Source organism: Lolium rigidum, chromosome 3 (genome assembly GCF_022539505.1).
Source record: "Lolium rigidum isolate FL_2022 chromosome 3, APGP_CSIRO_Lrig_0.1, whole genome shotgun sequence".
In the NCBI taxonomy this organism is placed as follows: Eukaryota; Viridiplantae; Streptophyta; class Magnoliopsida; order Poales; family Poaceae; genus Lolium; species Lolium rigidum.
The window spans coordinates 291,241,035-291,247,520 of NC_061510.1; the positions used below are offsets into that span (position 1 = coordinate 291,241,035).

A 6,486-nucleotide genomic window follows, 5' to 3' on the forward strand; every position below is an offset into this window, starting at 1 on the left:
GATCTTGTAGTCACCATCATCAAACGCTTCGAGACACCGACATGCGGCCTAAAGGATGAAGACACATGACCTCGCCGGAGGCAATCATCGGCCGGACAGAGTAGCGGGGGCACACCAGGCCCAGGCTGGCCTGGTCGGGCCTAGATAGGCCCGTAAAGCCCTGGCTGCCCTGCTGCGATAGGCAGCCCGCGACGCCGGCATCGGTCTTCCCAACCTTGTCGTCGCCACCACCTCCAGGCAACGCCCGGCCCGCTCAAGCCCATCGGGACCGCCCGAGCCCATCTGGCGCTCGGGAACCCTACACCATGGCTGAGCCAATGGCCGGCGATGCTTTTAGTTTTGCATATTTTCAGTTGTACACTTCGTTTTGATACTTTTGAAGTCGACTATGTAAAATCTACCGTAAAGACATCACGAGCTACCGTACAGTCTCGGAATGGTTGCCATGTAAAAAGTTAGTTGCTGAGTCACATTATCAAATTTGGCAGTAATTTCATACTGTCAGTATACTCCAATGCAAATTTGTGATGACTTTTCATTTAACCATTTTGAACAGCAACAGTACGGATAGGAATAACAGATGACCAGCTTTCTCAATGAAATCATCAATTGATGAAGCAGAAATAGACTCATCTGTGGTGTGTCTTCTGCCGCAACAAATCAGAGGAAAGGATACATATTTGTGCCTATTCCCAGGCGATCTGACTCCTTTCCAATTGCACAAAGTTGACATAACATCAATCTCAGCACTTGCGCTTCTAACAATAAAAATGCTGGCAGATAAGATTCAGTTACAAATGGGTCACATTGCTGGCCTGAAATTTTCAACGAGATTGAAGAGTGGGTTGGTAATTAAAAGAATGCATAGCTGAGAGAGATGGAAATTGATATCCATCACATGAGCAACAGAAGCAGCGACGCATCGACGCACACATGGCAGCAGAGTATCAAGATTATCTGAAATATATGCATGATAACCCACCGCCGGACTGGCCCCAGAGCAGATCAGCAACCAGGTCGCTCCATATCCTCACGCGAGCTTGCCGGACACCATCTGGAATAGCACATGTGCAGGGCCATCAAGAGGTCGCCGACCTGTTGCGCATCATGGATGAGGCTCTCCCGCCTATACCTGGATCAGCGCACGCGAGGTCGAACTCCCAAGACCATCAATGCGGAGGCAGCGCTAGAAGCAAGGCTCCCCTCACTCCAGGTCGGGGCGGTGTGGAGGGATTTCGGGGTCGGGGCTGTGCCGGGGCGGCCAAATTGGGAGGTGTCGTTGGCAGGAGGCTCGAGCACGATGTGGCCCAGAGCTCGGATGCGGGGGGATCGGCAGCGGGTAGTCCCGTTCCTTCTGCTGGAGGAGTGAAGCGGCGCTATTTGCCAAAGATTGGGAGGGGTGGTGGGGAATTGGGGAAGAAGCGACCAGAGGATAAGAGGAAGGTCTCGCTGCGGGGGCTAGGGAGGAAAACAAACGAAACGTTTTTCCACTCGTGGATGGCAATTCAGGGGTAAATTAGTAAAATATTAGGACGACCAAGGGAGAAACCCTTTTCCCTTTATTATTAGGTATAGACTAGCAGACATACCCGTGCGTTGCATCGGGAGATAAAAAAATTCCGTCGTGGCACCACGCGTTTTACAAAAATCAAATAGTCTTATCGCGTCTCCATGGCCCTTTACGTTCATGCGCGTTGCTATGGTTTCCTCTGCGGGACTTAGTCAGGGCACTTAGTACACTTGCGCCGGCTAGCAAAACCATGTGTTGTCATCGCCATCTCATCTCACTCCATGAAGGCCTTCGCCTCCCATATATGGGATTGAGGAGTAGAGGAAGCAGACAATACGGGAAAAACGGTAATTGCCGTGTTGCCTTAGCTTTGCCGTGTGCCCTACACCTCGAAACACGACAATCATAATCTTTGTCGTGTTCCACGTAAAAGAACACGGCAAAGATTAAAAACACGGTAAAAATTGGAAAAAGAACACGCCAAAAAAACGAGCACGGCAAAGGTCCAAAAAACAACACGGCAAAGAGAGGAACACGGCGAACCTCGTACAAGGCATACGGCAAAGGTCTGGGTCACATGTCCTGGGCGGGCGCTCAAGATGACGTCGTCATAACGACATGGCTTTTCCGTGTGTCCCTAACGGACAAACGACAAAGGCCCTTCTCCAGCACACACCACCCCCTCCCGCCAACTTTTCCTGCGTGAAGGAGCATGTCGGCATCATTTTGGTGTGAAATCTTCGCCGTGCCCAAAAGAGCAAGGAACACGGCAAAGATAGTGTTGCCGTGTGCCATTTTAAAAAGAACACGACTGAAAGTGCATGGAGCCCCCATGTGTGGTTTTGGTAATTAATGACAATCCCTATGGACTAATGTTTGCATTGAGTTATATTTGTAGGAGTTGTCCATAGGCAATTCTTGAACCATATGTTGGCTTCAAGGTTGCAATAAGAAGAAATTGATGAAGGATATCAAGTGTCAAGTATGTCTTGAAGATGAAGATGAAGTGAGCCCTCAAGTTACTTCAAGACATCAACATGATGAAGAATGAAGAAATGAAGTGCAAGTTCAAGATGATCCATCTCGAAGAGATCCTTTCCTTGAGTCTTGCCATCCATATGGTGATCATGGATATGTGAAGATGCGCCGAAGAAGAAGCTCTCCCATGGTAGATTATGGGGGAGCAATCCACATGGTGGTCATGGTTATGTGAAGATGCGCCGAAGAAGAAGCTCTCCCATGGTGGATTATGGGGGAGCAATCCACAAGACTTCGTCAAGCAAGCACAAGCAAGAAAGGCGTTCCATCTTGTTGAGATCAAGATCGTCGTCATCGAGCTCAAGTGGAATGCGCAAGTATAAGGTTTGCTCTTGATAGGGTTTGTTTCTCACCGGTCTCATAGTGTAGTTGGAGACCGGTTTATAGTTTAGTTGCCGTACTATCAAGAGGGCTCTCGAGTGAGTAACTCGATCGTATCGTTCGGAGAGAGCTCAAACCTTTGCATCCTTGCATCATCTTTCTTGGTTGTTATTTGGACCTTATCCATGTGATGTTTTAGAGCTTGTGCTTATTCTCATGACAAGCTCTAGTTCATCGAAAACGGATTTCGCATAGATCACTTGTTGCGTTTTCGAGTTTGGTTCATCATCTTTCTTGGTTTTATTTGGATCTTATCCATGTGATGTTTTATAGCTTGTGCTTATTCTCATGACAAGCTCTAGTTCATTGAGAATGGTTTTTGCATGGGCAACTTGTTGCATTTTCGAGATTGGAGGTTTTACCTGGTATGTCTTTTTTAGATAGGTCAAACCTTTCATCATTTGTTTCTATACTCCCTTGTTGGACTATGATGGTTTCCTGCATGGTCTTGTAGAGCTTGTTCCTAGCTTTAAAACAAGCCCAAGATCATTAAAATCGGAGTCCGGATGCTAAAGTTATGCCCGTTTCGGCTTGATGTTTCGCCGGCTTTCGGGGGCGGATATTCCGGCCCAAGTTTGGAGCGTGATAATCCGGCCCCCGGAAAATCCGGTTTTTGGACAAATCCGGGCAAATATCCGGCCAAATGTCCGGCCCCCATCCAGGGGCATGTTTTCTCATGGTCCTTAGCCGTTTCGGGGCCCGGATATTTTGCAAATATCCGGCCCGGAAAATCCGGCCTCGAGCTGACCCAAACGGTCATATTTCGATGGGAGGGGGTATTTAAGCCCCCTTCTTCCTCCTTGGGCAGCTACCTCTTCCCCCAAGTGCTCTCCACCATTGTTGACCTTGAGAGCTTCCCTTTCCCTCTACTCCTCCTATGCTTCTTGAATCTTTTTGAGGGAAAAGGAAGAGGAGATCTAGATCTACATTCCTACCAATCAAATCCCTCTCTTTGTGAGGGGAATCCACTAGATCTAGATCTTGGAGAAATTTGGTGTTCCTCCTCTTATTTGTTCTTCCTCTCTTATTCCCCAATAGCTTTTGTAGCTTTGTTGGAATTTGAGAGAGAAGGACTTGAGCATCTTTGTGGTGTTCTTGCCATTGCATTTGGTGCATCGGTTTGAGTTCTCCACGGTGATTCGTGGTGGTGAAAGCAAGAAGGTTGTTACTCTTGGGTTCTTGGAACCCTAGACGGATTCTAGGCCTTTGTGGCGATTTGTTGGGAGCCTCCAATTAAGTTGTGGATGTGTGCCCCAATCTTTGTGTAAGGCCTGGTTTCCGCCTCGAAGGAAATCCCTTAGTGGAACCGTGACCTAGGCCTTTGTGGCGAGGGTCACCGGAGATTTAGGTGAGGCGCCTTCGTGGCGTTCGGTGTGTGGTGTGAGTACCGCATCTTGGGGTGAGGCCTTTGTGGCATTGGTGTGCATCGAGCAACCACACCTCAAGGTGAGCCTCTTGTGGCGTTCGGGAGCACTAAGCAACCGCACTCTCTCCACCGGAGATTAGCACTCGCAAGAGTGTGAACTCCGGGATAAATCATCGTCTCCCGCGTGCCTCGGTTATCTCTATACCCGAGCTCTTTACTTATGCACTTTACCTTGTGATAGCCATCGTGCTTGAAGTTATATATATCTTGCTATCACATACTTGCTTGTATTGCTTAGCATAAGTTGTTGGTGCACATAGGTGAACTCTTGCTTAGAATAAGTTGTTGGTGCACATAGGTGAACCATAGTATATAGTCTTTGGGCTTGGCAAAGTAAACGCTAGTTTTATTCCGCATTTGTTAAGCCCATCTCGTAAAAGTTTTAAATCGCCTATTCACCCCCCTCTAGGCGACATCCGTGTCCTTTCAATTGGTATCAGAGCAAGGTCTCTCATTCTTAGGCTTCACCGCCTTGAGAGTAAAGATGTCGGTTAGGGGATTAGCACACAATAACTTGTTTATATTTGATGGCACAAATTATGATCTATGGAAAATTTATGTGCTTAATATTTTGCGGCGTATGTCCCCGGACATGGAGCGATTTCTTGACATGGGTGTTTCTTCTCCTAAGGATCCTCAAAATTTATCTCTTGAGGAGGAGAAAAACTCTTGTCTCGATGCTCTTGCTTCTCATGTGTTTTCCATTGTTGTGAGCAATGTAGTTACTTCTTCAATCATGCCTTTTGGGAGCGCTCATGAATTATGGACAAAGCTTCAAGATAAATATGATGTGTCCACTATCATTGAGGATGATTGTTTTGCTTCCACTTCCGACCGTGATGAGTTCTCATCTTCATCCACTTCACCAAAGTGTGGTAAGACACAAGGTAATGATATGGTGAGTGGTGATGAAAATTGCAATATTGATATTGAGCTTACTATTGATGATTCTTCATCTCTATCTCATTGCAATGCTTCATCTTTGGACTTAAACACATCTAGCACTAGAAATGATTTACATGCTTGTGTTGATAGTCCTTGCATATCATGTGTAAGTTGCTTGAAAAAATCTAATGATGATATGCTTGCATTGTCTTGTGGCCATGATAAAAATGATTCTATTTCCTCTAGTTGTTGTGTGTCTAACAATGTAGAGGAAACCAAAGATTCTATTGGTCAAGACAAGATCTTGAAAGGAGCCTCAAGTAACTCCTCATCTTTATCTCACGGTCCTCATATATGCCTTATGGCCAAGGGTTCCACGGTACCTCCTACCATGGAACCTAATATGTCTCGTGGTGATAAGAATGAGGATGAATATGAAGAAGAGGATTGGGTTGTCTCTCTACGCGATAAAGGTGAGAGTGTATTCAAGGTTCTTTACAAAGATAAAATTGCTAGCACTCACTTCTTTGAAATTTTGACTACCGCTATTGAGAGCCAAAAACTTATTTGGATGCATGAGAACACCATTGATAAAAAGGGTGCTCTTGAACGAGAGTATGCCGATGATGTAGCATCTCTAAAGAATGATCTTGAAGAAGAACAAGAGACCGTAGCCTCTCTTGAAGAGCAACTTGAAACCCTTGAAGTGTCTCAAAATGAAATAGTTTCTAAACTCACTAAGGAAAGAGACCATGCTAAAGCTCAAGTAAAAATGCTTAAAAAGGAAAATTCCAAAGTTGGTGTTGGTCATGATAAACTTGTTAAGGATCTAGATGATCTAGACAAGGCCCACAAGGTCTTGGAGAGCGAACACTCTATCCTCACTAAGTCGCATGAGAAACTTCAAGCTTCCTATTTAAAAGAGCATGCTATGTTACCATCTCTTCTTACTATGTCTTGTGATGATGCTTGTGCTACTAACTCTACTTCTTGCGAAGCATCTATCTTGAAGGAGAATGTTGAGCTAAGGGCTCAACTTGAATTGCTAACTAGCAATTATGGGAAATTGGAAGAAAATCATGGAAAGCTTTCTAGCTCCCATGAGGATCTTCTAGCCTCTCATGATAGGCTAAAGTTAGCTCATGAGGCAATCATATCAAAGGAAACACCTTGTGAGCCTCATGTGGATACTAGCACTACTACTCAAAATGCTATATTGCAATGTGCTAGTCCTAGTAATTCATCC

The 6,486-nt window shown here is 45.7% G+C and overlaps 1 long non-coding RNA gene across 1 annotated transcript; it reads right to left on the reverse strand.

The window, feature by feature from the left end:
- Positions 1-609: 609 nt before the first annotated feature.
- LOC124699659 lies at positions 610-1,437 on the reverse strand. Its single transcript, XR_007001475.1, has 2 exons — positions 1,133-1,437; positions 610-1,054 (listed from the first exon to the last, which is right to left on the reverse strand). It is a non-coding gene; the product is annotated as an uncharacterized LOC124699659 (long non-coding RNA).
- Positions 1,438-6,486: the final 5,049 nt, after the last annotated feature.